The sequence below is a fragment of the Thalassophryne amazonica genome, chromosome 5, assembly GCF_902500255.1.
Source record: "Thalassophryne amazonica chromosome 5, fThaAma1.1, whole genome shotgun sequence".
Lineage (NCBI taxonomy): Eukaryota > Metazoa > Chordata > Actinopteri > Batrachoidiformes > Batrachoididae > Thalassophryne > Thalassophryne amazonica.
The window spans coordinates 40,381,804-40,395,717 of NC_047107.1; the positions used below are offsets into that span (position 1 = coordinate 40,381,804).

General features: G+C 43.3%; 1 protein-coding gene and 1 long non-coding RNA gene across 4 annotated transcripts in view; one reads left to right on the forward strand and one right to left on the reverse strand.

The window, feature by feature from the left end:
• LOC117510360 overlaps positions 1 to 13,914 on the reverse strand; it is a 903,074-nt gene that overhangs the window by 430,268 nt on the left and 458,892 nt on the right. The gene's annotated exons all lie outside the window — the stretch shown is intronic.
• Positions 1 to 13,914, forward strand: part of kiaa0825 (KIAA0825 ortholog) — a 429,491-nt gene that overhangs the window by 213,118 nt on the left and 202,459 nt on the right. The window lies entirely within an intron of this gene.

Consider the following 13,914-nt stretch of genomic DNA (forward strand, 5'->3'; position numbering starts at 1 on the left):
GTTCAGCCTACAGCCGTTCATATTTTCAGAAAATGTATCCACTAACCAACCAGCAGATGGAAGACGTCTATGGAATATTACACTGGTAAAACAAAGTGCATCAAAATGTACCAGATGCAATAGGGTGTGTCTTAATTATACTGTATGCTATTGTAATATGCTGACTTGCAATATTGCATATTGTTTTAAAGTTATTGTCTACACAAGCTGGCCAGGATGGACTAACACACTCCCACTCATCTACATTTTTTATCCAAGCCCTACACTGTTACGAGTACAGCAAATTTTAGTTGTTGTTAAGAACAGTGTTTCCCAACTTTTTTACTTCTGACCCACCACCTACTTGTACCTAAGAAAGGCTCAGCCAGAGTGCACCTCCAGTCTCTTTTTTTGGGGCGAAGGGGTGCCAACAGCCCCCTCCCCACTTTGGTTCATCACAAAAGATCTTATTTATTAAGTTTGATATTCAAGTAACTGTCATGAACTGCCCCGGGCCTGGGTTTTCGTCTTGGTTCTGTCTGTGCTCATTTCTCCTGTCTTTGATTTTCAGTTTCGGATTACTTTAGTCACTGGTTTTATTTTGCATTTTACCACTATAGTCATTGCTTGTAATTTCTGTTTGTTATGCTTTTGCCACATGTTAGTTGTTTTAGTTTCAGCCCCAGCCTTTAATTCTCTTGTTGATCACTTTCAGTTCTCACCTTTGTCTTGATTTTGTTTCTTTGCTCCTTCCAGGTGTTGATTTTCTTGCATTATGTTTGGGACTCACCTTCCACATTCTTTCTGTCTGCTTAGTGTTTACTTTTCTGCACTTTCTTGCACCTGTTTGCTTCATCTTTGTCTCGTTCTTCTATGCCTCTTAGTGTTTATTTTATTGCACTCTCTTGCTCCTGCTTGTCTCAGTTTTGTCTCCTTCCTGAACTTTCTCACACACCTGTTTTCACTTTCCTTAATCACACCCTGTTATTTAAGCTGGGCATTTTTCTCTGTTTTCTGCCAGTTTGTTGTGCTTGTCACCCTGTGTTTCAGCCCTCATTCCAGCCTCAGTAACCTTGGTCTAGTTTTGTTTTTTGATCTGACCAGCTGTGTATGACCTTGCCTCGTTTTTGTGACCTAGTTTTTGCCTCTGCTCTGATTGCTTTGTCTCTCTGTGTCACCGAACCCTGCCTGCCTTGGACTACACCATTGTCTTGCCCTGCCTGTACCTCCGCTTCACTGACTGTCCACCACTGTATCAAACCTAAGCCAGTCTGTGAGTCCTGCAATTGTGTCCAGTCACTCAGTGCCTGTAAGCTTAACGAAGCCTGACAGTAACTGTGTTATTGTGATCGTAATATGTGAACTTTTAATTTTAATAAAGCAGGCAAACCTTAGGCACCCCAGTGGTCTTTGGCTCCCCCTTAGAGGGAGACCACAGGTTGAGAACCAGGGGATTTAGAGGATTCCATGACCCTTGGCCACTCCAAGCAGTAACTGTGAAACTACCATAAATTATTATGTGTGTCATATCTCTTTCCTTTTCTTTCCTTTCTCCTTTCTGGTTCTAGTAGATAGTTAAGGTGGAATTTTGCCTTCCTTTTTTGCAATGTAGCTAATTCAGCCATTATTTACATTTGCTCTTGCAGAACAGTGGCTCCCAAACATGGTCCTTGTGTCATCTTGCCCTAATTATTAATAAAATAACATGCTTTTGGAGTGTGGCATGCATTTTCAGAGGCCCGACGTCCATGCCCAGTCGCCTAAAATGACCGATATTCCCCTGAGTTAGACGAGGGAGAATTCATCCCTTGCATTATTATCACTTACTGAGATACACAACACGTGGAATCACATTAACAATATTTAATGTCATTTCAAAATGCACAACACCCAGCAAACACGTACATGAAAAGTTGGCTCACTTTAACTTTTGTCGTGTTGGCTGGCGCGCGCTGCTCTCCAAATTCACCAGGGCGTCCTCATCAAGCTGGCTGCTTTGGCTGCTGTTCATTGTCGTACTAGCCATGAGAAAATCATCTGTAATATCCATATTGGGACCAACACACTTCTCACCTTTTCCTCTGCAGACAGTTCTTGGGCTGCGCGCTATGACGTCATCAGTTTATGCACAGCGGGCAGGTATAGCCAGGTAGCGTAAATGTAAATCTATGCTATCGGCCCAGCACGCCTCAGTAAGTGATAATAATGTCCATTTCTCCCCAGTCTGTGCCCTCATTATTAGCTGGATCAGGTATGTTCAGTCAGTCACCATTTGGATCAGATTCTGGGAGCAATAGAAAAACATCAGGGCAGCAAAATTTGAGGACCATTGATGTAGAATCATGGGTGATTGGAGCCTATCCCAGTGCACATTTGGCAGTAGGTGGGGTACACCCTTTAACAGGTTGGTAATTCATCATAGGACTGTCACATACACACATTCATTTTAGAGTCACCATTTAATCTAATGTCATTGTTATTGGACTGTGAGAAGAAGCTGGAGTACCTATGCAAACACAAAAAACGCATGTAAACTCCACATTTGTAGGTCAGATGAGAATACATCACCTTCTCATTGTGATGTGAGGAGGCTAACAACATCATCATGTATATATCAGACTGCAGTTGTGACCTATGTGGTAATCCCAGCTGACAGCAATATCAGAAGGAAGGAGGGAGGGAGATTTATATAGCGTGTGTTTGTGTGTGCATATATATATATATATATATATATATATATATATATATATATATATATATATATATATATAATACAGTGTTGCCACAGTTACTTTGAAAAGTTACTTTTTTACTTACTTTTTTCTTTCCTTTACACAATTACTTTATACAGTTACTTCATTAGCAGTTTTATACAGTTACTTTATTAGGAGCTGCAGACAACTTGTAACTAATAAGGTAACTAGTAATCTAACTTGGTTACTTGTTGTGTGGGCCGCTGAAGAGGAGGTACTGCTGGCCCACCACCACCAGAGGGCGCCCTGCCTGGAGTGCGGGCTCCAGGCACCAGAGGGCGCTGCCGCCTCACAGGAGCAGCCGGGGTGACAGCTGTCACTTATCACCTACGACAGCTGTCGCCAATCATCTGATCTGCAGTGGTATATCAGCAAGACGACATCTCCACCTCTTTGCCGAGATATCGCTCTACCAAGGAGGTAAAGTACTCAGCCGACTGTGTTGTCTTTCTGACATTAATACTTTGTTACCTTGTGCGTTGGATAGCAGACATTTCTTCCGACAAGAGGTGGAGGTGGTTTTCCCACCATACGTGTTGCTGGGTGCAAACGCACCCTCATTTAACTGTTTTTGTTCCTCGCCAGCAGTACCAGATCCGACAAGTGGAGGCAGTGGCCACCTGGGAGTTCGGGACTTGGCGGCTCCAGTATTCCCGGGGCTCGGTGGCAGAGGAAATCGTGTGGTTCCGGTTCTGCTTTGGACAGACGTCTCTTATCTTCGAGCCTGCCCACGTGACACATTTTGTGAATTGACTTCTTTGTCTATTATTGTAATCTGCTGTGTTTGTTGTGCTTATTCACAACAGTAAAGTGTTGTTATTTGACTTCCTCCATTGTCCGTTCATTTGCGCCCCCTGTTGTGGGTCCGTGTTCCTACACTTTCACAACATTACTCTTAAGATTGAGTAATCAGAAAAGTATCTGATAGTTACTTGTCTGAGTACTCATTCTTACAAACAAGTTGTCTGCAGCTGCTAATGAAGTAACTGTATAAGGTAACTGTAAAAAGTAACTAATAAAGTAACTTTTCAAAGTTACTGTGGCAACAATACACACACACACACACACACACACACACACAAAGTGACCCGTGATAAAATGATAAAGTGACAGAGTTAAGGTTAAGGTGACTGAGTTATAAAGTGTTCATGAGTCTAACGGCAGAGGGGAAGAAACTGTTCTTATGGCGGGAGGTTCTGGTCCGGATGGACCGTAGCCTCCTGCCCGAGGGGAGTGGATCGAATAGACTGTGTGCAGGGTGAGAAGGGTCAGCTGTGATCCGACCTGCTCGGCCCAGAGTCCTGGAGACGTGCAGGTCATGGAGAGATGGAAGGCTACAGCCGATCACCTTCTCAGCAGAGGCCACAATGCGCTGCAGTCTGTGTCTGTCCCTGGCTGTGGCCCCGGCGTACCACACCTTGATGGAGGAGCAGAGGATGGACTCGATGATGGCCGTGTAGAACTGCACCATCAGCTGGGCAGGCAGCTTGGCCTTCTTCAGCTGCCGCAGGAAGTACATCCTCTGCTGGGCCTTCTTGATGAGGGACCTGATGGTTGACTCACACTTGAGGTCTTGGGTGATGGTAGTGCAGAGGAAGCGGTGACAGTCCATAGTGGTGATGGGGCTGTTGGTGAGGGTGAGGGAGGGCGGGGGGGCTGTGGCTTTCCTGAAGTCCACGATCATCTCCACTGTTTTCTGGGTGTTGAGCTCCAAATTGTTGCTGCTGCACCAGGTCACCAGCCGGTCCACCTCCCTCCTGTAGGCAGACTCATCCCCATCCGAAATGAGTCCGATGAGGGTGGTGTCATCCGCAAACTTGATGAGCTTTATGGAGTCATGGCTGGAGGTGCAGCAGTTAGTGTACAGGGAGAAGAGCAGAGGGGAAAGGACACAGCCCTGTGGAGATCCTGTGCTGAGTGCCCGAGTGTTCGAGACGTTCTTTCCCAGCCTCACATGCTGACTCCGGTCCGTCAGGAAGTCTGTGATCCACCTGCAGGTGGAGTCGGGCACGTGGAGCAGAGAAAGCTTGTCCTGGTGCAAAGCCGGAAGGATGGTGTTGAATGCAGAGCTGAAGTCCACAAACAGGATCCTAGCGTAGGTTCCTGGGGAGTCCAGGTGCTGCAGGATGGAGTGCAGGGCCAGGTTTATGGCATCTTCTACAGACCTGTTGGCTCTGTAGGCAAACTGCATGGGGTCCAGGAGGGGGTCGGTGATGGACTTCAGGTGGGATAAAACCAGGCGTTCGAAGGTCTTCATGACTACAGACGTGAGAGCCACAGGCCTGTAGTCATTAAGTCCAGTGACGCATGGTTTCTTGGGGACTGGAACTATGATGGAGGACTTGAAACAGACTGGAACATGGCATGACTCCAGGGAGGTGTTGAAGATCCCCGTGAAGACTGGGGTAGTAATAGTAGTGCTATGTGACTAAAAAGATTAATCCAGGTTTTGACTATATTTCTTATTGTTACATGGGAAACAAGGTACCAGTAGATTCAGTAGATCAGGGGTGGCCAAGTTTGGTCCTCGAGAGCCACCTTCCTGACACTCTTAGTTGTCTCCCTCCTCCAACACTCCTGAATCCATTAATGAGCCTTTCATTGGATTCAGGTGTGTTGGAGCAGGGAGACAACTAAGGTGGCTCTCGAGGACCGAACTTGGCCACCCCTGCAGTAGATTCTCACAAATCCAACAAGACCAAGCATTCATGATATGAACACTCTTAAGGCTATGAAATTGGGCTATTAGTAAAAAAAGTAGAAAAGGGGGTGTTCACAATAATAGTAGCATCTGCTGTTGACGCTACAAACTCAAAACTGTTATGTTCAAACTGCTTTTTTTAGCAATCCTGTGAATCACTAAACTAGTATTTAGTTGTATAACCACAGTTTTTCATGATTTCTTCACATCTGCGAGGCATTAATTTTGTTGGTTTGGAACCAAGATTTTGCTCGTTTACTGTTATGTGGGCCGCTGAAGAGGAGGTACTGCTGGCCCACTACCACCAGAGGGCGTCCTGCTTGGAGTGCGGGCTCCAAGCACGAGAGGGCGCCAGACTCAGAGGAAGTGACAGCTGTCACTCATCGCACCAGCTGTCACTCATCTACACCAGTACATAAGCCGGACTGCAACTCCACCTCCCTGCCGAGAAATCGACTACCATTGGAAAGGTAATTTCTCTGCTGACTAACACTTTGTGTGTAATAACCTGAACTTCTATTGCAGCCGTTTTCCTGGAGTGTTGCCTTATCTGGAGGATTGGCGTTTGGTGTGACAGCGACGGCTTCGCCTCACACCTCAACCCAGATAAGTGGTTGACCAGGAGCTGCACGAGTGTGTGTGATTGGAGGTTGAGGTGCTCCCTCCTAACTGTGTTTGGACTGTGGATTACTGAGTGTGCGGACTCACACTCATACATCTTATCTCTGCTTTCTGCCAGCAGTACCAGGGTCGACAGCCGAAGACAGAGGCCACCTGGGGACTCGGGACTTGGCGGCTCCGGTGTTCTTCAGACCGTTGGTGGTGGAAGCCGTGTGGGACGCGGCTTATCTCTCGTCGGGGGTCTTCTATCTTCGAGCCTGCCCACACGTCACCTGGTGTTAATTGACTGCAAATTCTGTGAATTTAGTTGTGTATTATCACAACATTAAATTGTTACTTTTTGGCTTACTCATTGTCCGTTCATTTGCGCCCCCTGTTGTGGGTCCGTACTACGACACCTTCACAACAGTTTACTAGTGTGCTTGGGGTCATAGTCTTGTTAAAACACCCATTTCAAGGGCATGTCCTCTTCAGCATAAGGCAACATGACCTCTTCAAGTATTTTGACATATCCAAACTGATCCATGATACCTGGTACCCCTTTTCTACTTTTTTACTAATAGCCCACTTTCATAGCCTTAAGAGTGTGCATATCATGAATGCTTGGTCTTGTTGGATTTGTGAGAATCTACTGAATCTACTGGTACCTTGTTTCCCACGTAACAATAAGAAATATACTCAAAACCTGGATTACTCTTTTTAGTCACATAGCACTACTATATGTCTCCTCTTAAAGTCAATGACAGATGATCTTACTGCTTTATTTCATCTATGTATGGCTTACACATACCCACAGTTAGTCAGTATTCTCAATACGATTCCTTTGCATTGTTTGCTTTACTTTACAATTAGATTATGTGTTGTATAAATTGTAAGTGGACTTGGACAAACCCCAGATGCATTTACGCTATGCATTTAAGACCATGCACGATAAATCATCAAGATAAGGCATAAGGTGTCCAAGCTGGAAGAGCTCAAGAAGTGTGGCTTACCAAGTTTTTAGAGCCTTCAAATCAGTAACTACGTTTGATAGCTGAGTCGTGATAATCATATGAATGACAGCAGAATCCCAAAGATGCTGCTGTACAGCCAGCTGAATTCGGGCCAACACATCTAGGGTAATCTCAAATGATACAAAGATACTTTGAAGGCTAAGATCAGCTCCCTCAGCCTGGGAAACTGTCACCTTTACAGACCATACTGGAAGCAACAATATATCAAAAGAATGAAGTTCTTTGAAATCAAGTGGCCTCCTGTCATACTGGAGAAGAATGAGTGAAGAAAGCAGGGTTCTTCACCATCTTCAGGGAACTCCTTCTCCTGTGGTATGTACGTCGAACCACGTGCCTTGAACTTTTGCTCACACTCCCTGTCTGCAAACACATCTCTCGCAGTGACAGACAACAATCATCCAATGACAGGCCATCAGCCATCATCATGTGTATGTCAACAGCTTGAGAGTCTATGTCCTAAAGTAAAAGTGCATTGGTTTATTTTTATTTTGAATATACAAATATCATGTTAAAGTGTCTTGCAGTGAGCCTGGTGATAACGCTATGGCCACTCTGCATGAGGGCGCGTGATCCTGTGTGAGGCTGTATGACGGTAATGGTTTGTTTTGGTGGTACATCATGAGGTTGTATCTTGTCGCCAGGCTCATTAGCCAGTCGGCGGCGCCCAGGCTGCATCAGCCAATTGCTGTTCTCCGCTCAGCTTTGCCATTTGCATGTGGTCCAGGAAGAGATAATTAGAGGGATCTCTGCCTGTCACTGTTAATCTGGGATTTAGTGAAGGGCTGTGATGCCGACGTGCTGATGGACTGACACAAGTGCCACTCTCTCTCTCTCATTCTCTGCATGTCCCTGTCTCACTCAAACACACAGTGTGGTCTCTGTGAGTGTGACAGTGTACACATGAACACAAACATGCCTACAATGGAATGATGTAAACAAGCACACACATACACTCAATCTTGATTTTTTTTTTTTTTTTTTTTTTTTTGCTGTCTGTTTAAAACCTGCAACACACAGAGTTTTGCTACAAGTCGTTTTCTCCCCTTTTTTTAATATGATTGCTCATATTATATTAGCCCTACCTTTTTGTATGTGACTAGCATGTTGCCTCTGTGTCTGTTTACACCACTTGTACTATGCTGTTGACACAGGTTTTAGATCCTGGTTCAGATAGACTGTGTGCTTGTTGCTTCCCAAACAGGCAGAATGCTTGCTAAGCCTTTTGAACAAGCCCAGCTGTCATCACTGTAGACTTACACGCAGACAAACACACGTGCACACATCCAAACGAACGTACACACCGTACGTGCTTATGTGCTGGCACGCCACCAGCCTCACGCGCCACAAATGCACAGACTCGCTCACACATCTCTGATTGGCAGGCCTCCTGTTTTCCCATAATTTCGACTGATTTATCCAATCAATCTCACTTGGAAAGCTGATAAAGCATTCACTAACACTAAGTGTAGAACATGTGACAATTAAAACATCCTTCAGGTAATTACAGAGCTGGTTTAGCTGCAAACAACTGAAGCATTTTATACATTCAGCAATTTGCCTGCGTGTTTTATTTTGTACCTGTTTGGTAGTTAATCTGAAGAAATGAGGTACATCTGCAAATGTTTTTAAATGCACATGTCACATATTATGTAAAATATTACATCATTAGCTGAGTGTGCCTATGCAAATATTGACTGTTTGCCCGATTGCATATTACAGGCAGCATTTTTCCTTTACAGGAAAATACCTTCTCCTAGGTGTAAAGCTGGATAGATGTTCTTGTTGGCGCAAAACCTATTTTTCACCCAAATGACAGCAAGACTGGGACTGTTTAATGGTGCATGTTGAGAGCGAGGGTGAGCAATGCAGCTGACCTCATCTGTCCTGCTCTGTGACCCAGTGTCACCACTGATGGCACATAATAGTTGACACTTGACTTCTGGGGCTTTTTAAGTGCCAAGTGTGATCGAGACCCTGGATTTGTATTCTGATGTGGTTATCTTTGGACTTTTTTCTCTCTCTCTCTCTCTGAGTATGTTTTACGTGTGTTTTTCTCTTGTTCCTGCTGATACAGGAACACTTAGAGCTACTCAGACACACTTTTGCTGAATTGAAATTGTCTGTTCTGCCCTCTTGGCCCTGTGCCATTACAGGTAAGCACAGAGGTGCACTTGTTTTGACAAATCTATAGACAGTTAGAGTGAACACCCCACTTGGGATCAGCCCCTCTCTTCATGGCCTTTTCTCTCCACAGCTTTCTCATCCACTTGCTCTTGTTTGTGTGCTGTGTACACGTGCAAGAGCCCCGTTTTGCTGCCTTACATGATTATTTCTCAACTTTAAATGCCAGCGTTTTGAAATGTTGAAGATTAATCCCAGATGTAGCACGACGATGTTTTAGTGAACATGAAAGAGTATTTGCACAAGATGCAATTATTTCCTTCTTTTTTTGTGTGTTAGGGCATATTATAAACATATGTGCTATGCCAAGTTGTCAAGCACAAACAGAGATTTGTGGGAATGATATGTATGTTGTGCATATCCACTACATCATGGAAACAGACTGGGTTCTGGGTGGCAACCAGCCAGGCAGAGAAGTCCTCACATCCATAAGCATGCATTCATCACAATCAGGTGATAGGTGTGCACCCACCCCTCCCGGCCTTTTCATGTTGTTGGGGTCCTCAACACTGATACATCTACACATTTTATCTGCCTCAAGGAAGCTTGTCACAAAATGTTGTGGCTGTGGTTCATTCACACTGCAAGTAATGTGACTCATCTGAGTCTCCTTATGCAAACTGATCATTTGATAGAAAGTCATTCCAACAAACTCTTGTGGATTGTGGAGCTTAACATTGCAAAGAAGATTTTTGTTGTTGTTGATATTTTTATGAATTTATCAGAAAATAGTACAATGCTCTTTATTGAAAACAATTCAGGCATATCTATTATGATAATATTAATGAATTTCTGCAAGTTAATTTCCTTTAACATAATGGTTTGGAACAAGAACAAAATACATTTTGAAGGGAGGTGATATTAATTCTATCACAGTACAGTAACAAATAGGGCTCGAAACACATCATAGTGGACAATTAGCTTTGGCAGATATCTGCACTCTGTATGTACCCATCTATGAGTGTGTATATCCTGCCAAGATCAGGCATTTTTTATATTTTTATTTTGGATGTAAGTCCCTTTGACTTCTTCCTTGCTTTCATTTGGGGTTTCCCCAGTAGATCTGACGTGGCTCTGCATGTTGATTTATGCACAAGTTTTAAGCCGGATCCCCTTCCTGACGCAACTCCACATTACATGGGGTGGCCTTGAACTGGGAACTTTCCGCACTGGAAACAAGTGCACTTAACTACAGACTTCAGACAACTTTATTGATCCCTAAAAGGGCAATTCATTTCACACCCAATTACTTCAGACAAATATACAGCAATTAATCCACAATTATTACTCATTGAACGTAATAATGGCACACTTCAGAATTAAAACAACCGCACATATACATTTTATTGTTTATGTACGCTAAACTTTGAAACAGTCCGTTATCTGAATTGAGGAAATGTGAGTGTGGGGGAGGCCACAGCAACATGTGGTCGTGCAGCCAGCTTGGGGGCAACGGGGAGCTGCAGCAGCTAAAGCTGCACTGCATCCCGGAGGGGGAAAGGAGTGGCGTGAGCGGGGGCTGGGATGGGGTGGGGGATGGGCACAGGAACAAAAAGGAGGGAGTAGGGGGGTGGGAGCATGCGTATCAGTCTCTGTACATGTGTGAGTGACAAATGAGTTAAGTTTATGTCAGTTTCTGTCCATGTGTTCTGGAGTTGCAGAAAGATAAGAAGGCAGCCGAATGGTTCACAAAGGCCATAGAAATTCTTCTGGAGGAAAACAATGGGGCGCTTTTGTCCTTCAGAGGCTGATAAGCCTGCCATGTTTATGGTTGAGCAGTGAATACACATTTGCAGCTCTCATGAACAACCAGATCCAATTTATGAGTATTCCCTGGTCTCTGACATCTTCCTTTGCAAGGCATGCATTTTACTCCGGGATGTTATCCAACTTGCGTCTGAGTTCAAGGGTTAACACAGTCTGAGAATGTATCACCTTGCCCAACTCATTAATTATGATGGACAGGTGAAGGGTCGTGGTTCTGGTGGCAGCCGTCTTGCCAATTCTCCGGTAGGTCAGGGCAGCACATAAACCAATAGGTATCAGCCCTCCTACAATAAAACCAAATATAAATAAATCTTCGATGTCCTCCACAGAGAGTGGTGCCAAGCATGCGGCGCGCCATTTCTCCCAGGTGAAGAGAACATAGCCCGCAGGGTAGGTTCTGTCTGGGCACGCAGGGTCCCCCAGCCCTGATTGTCTTGTTGAAAAAATGGTGTCAGTAGCGTTCAGAGACCAGCTGATCAATTCCATGGTTAATCCAATATAGTTTGAAGAATTCACAGTCCGGTGAAGTAGGGACTTTGAAGGTTGGAGCAGAGATAGAGGAGAGACGAGGAGATGTGACCGCCCTCGCCGGAGTCCCAAACAAGAATATTGCCAATATTGGATATTTTTGTTAATAAGCAAGAATAATTCACACAACTTGATGAAATTTGAGGACTTGCATGATTTACTGTGTTGTCCACAGATAGAATTTAGTCCTGATCTATCTACTCACCCAGTCTGGGGTGTCCTTTAGTGGAAGTATGTAGCCTAATGATTGCTGTTTAATTTTGCAATAAATCCTGGTCATGCATCATGAAGGTCTTGCCATTTTTGTGTTTGTTTTCTCAAGAGATTAACGAATCAGCATTCATCAACAATAATTATTCCAAGGTTTGAATGTAAAATTCACTGCTTAAGGGTGTTAAAAATGGTATTTTTTTGTACTAAATGTATTTTTTGTAGATTTATTTTCCCACGGTGCCTGCATTTTGCTGCATCACTGCTGTCTTTTCCACAATTCTGAGTGCTCATTGTGATACCACATGCAGTCATTTCTGTTTCAGTGATCTTTCATCTTGTTTCTACACACGCACCTATTTTTATGCATCTGAAATGAATTCAGAAGATGTTCTTGATAGCTGACAATAACCATATTATTGTATCAGCTAGCAAAATTAGGTTCAGTAAGTGCAGCATCCAAACGCAGTTTGTCTTTGGCAAAACAGCAAATGTGTGCTTGCACTCCCCATCCTTCTCACCTTTCATTTTCTGTTTCCCCCTACCTGTGCTGCTTTTTACTGTAGCTTTCTTTCAACTCGTTCTCTTTTTACCTGCTCTGGTCCCTGCTCTCTCCTGTCTTCTCAGTAAAACCATCATGGGTCATGTTGTTCCAAGCCTTTGATCACTGAGTAGTCTTTCAGCATGTTAACTACAAGGCCTCTCACCTCCCCAGTGGTTGTTGTGAAAAAGGGACACACTTATCTTACTGCTATGATGTTGATGCTTGAAAGCATTTGCTGATGTTTAAAGCACGTGTGTATGCGTGTGTCCACTCAGACATGATGAAAGACTCTGTTTTAGCAATGGGTTCTGAGCATGTTGTGTCAACAGTGTAGCTGTAGTATCCTTTAATGTATATTTTACATATGTACATGTTGCTACACACTCATTGCTGTGAAAGACAACCATAGACTCTCTCTCTCAACACACACATACACACACACACACATATATATATATATATATATATATATATATATATATATATATATATATATATATATATATATATATATATATATATGTATATATATATGTATATATATATATATGTATATATATATATATATATATGTATATATATATATATATATGTATGTATGTATCTGGCACATTGCCTTGGTACCCATCGCACCATCAGCGGAGCTAATGTCACCAAGCTACTTCAATTCAATTCAATTTATTTAATTTATACAGCTCAAAATCACAACAAAGTTGCCACAAGTAATATAGGGTAAAGGGCACCAGTTACCCTATTTGCTATTTAGTGCTAACTTGGTGCTAACATATAAGTCAAATTATGCTCAAATTTAAGTAAATGGAAATACTGGTGCACTGACTTCTTTGATGGTCCATTTATGCAATGAACTACACACAAAGTCATATTATTGCAGACATTTAGAGTAAAATGCTGAAAAAGGACAACAGCGGATTTGACTGGTATGAGTCCACAACAGCTAGCACCCACGAGCTGTCATTCAAAGAGACCACACCCTTAATTAATCATAACTTTATGCTTAAAATACCTTAAACTGATGAGTTATATAATGTCCCCTCACCCCCCAAACAGCTGTCACAATGGAGCAAAACTAGTTATAAAGCCAAAAGTGTTGCTGACCAGGCTGCAAACATGTTCATTTATGCAGTCAAGTTGGACATTTTTAACATGGGTTTCTGCAGTAAGTGCCTTACTTTTGGAGCCAGCCTTACGTGGTTCTTCAGAGAACCGTAGGTTATGCCACGTCTGCATTGGCTTCACTTTTCAGTAGCGCAGGTTGGAGCTTGCTCAGTGCTTTACACATTCACATTGTTTTTAAATAGCTTAAAAGATTGGAACTTACATTTCCTATGGGCTCGGATGCTTCATCCACTTCTATTTGTTCAGTTACTGGATGAAAAGCTTCCTTGACTGTGATGTAATGGATTTATTCTCAAACTCTGGTTCAAATAGAAAAAGCCTCCTCCTCCTTTCATCCTTAAGTCTTTACGCCTCACGTGTGTAAATGATGGCTGGGTGTCTAAGAGCTTTACCACTCCATCCAACTGCAGAATTCTTGCTTTTGCAAGATGCAGGGGATGGCCTTGATGTGACAGCTCACAATGTTAGGTCAAGTTGTTT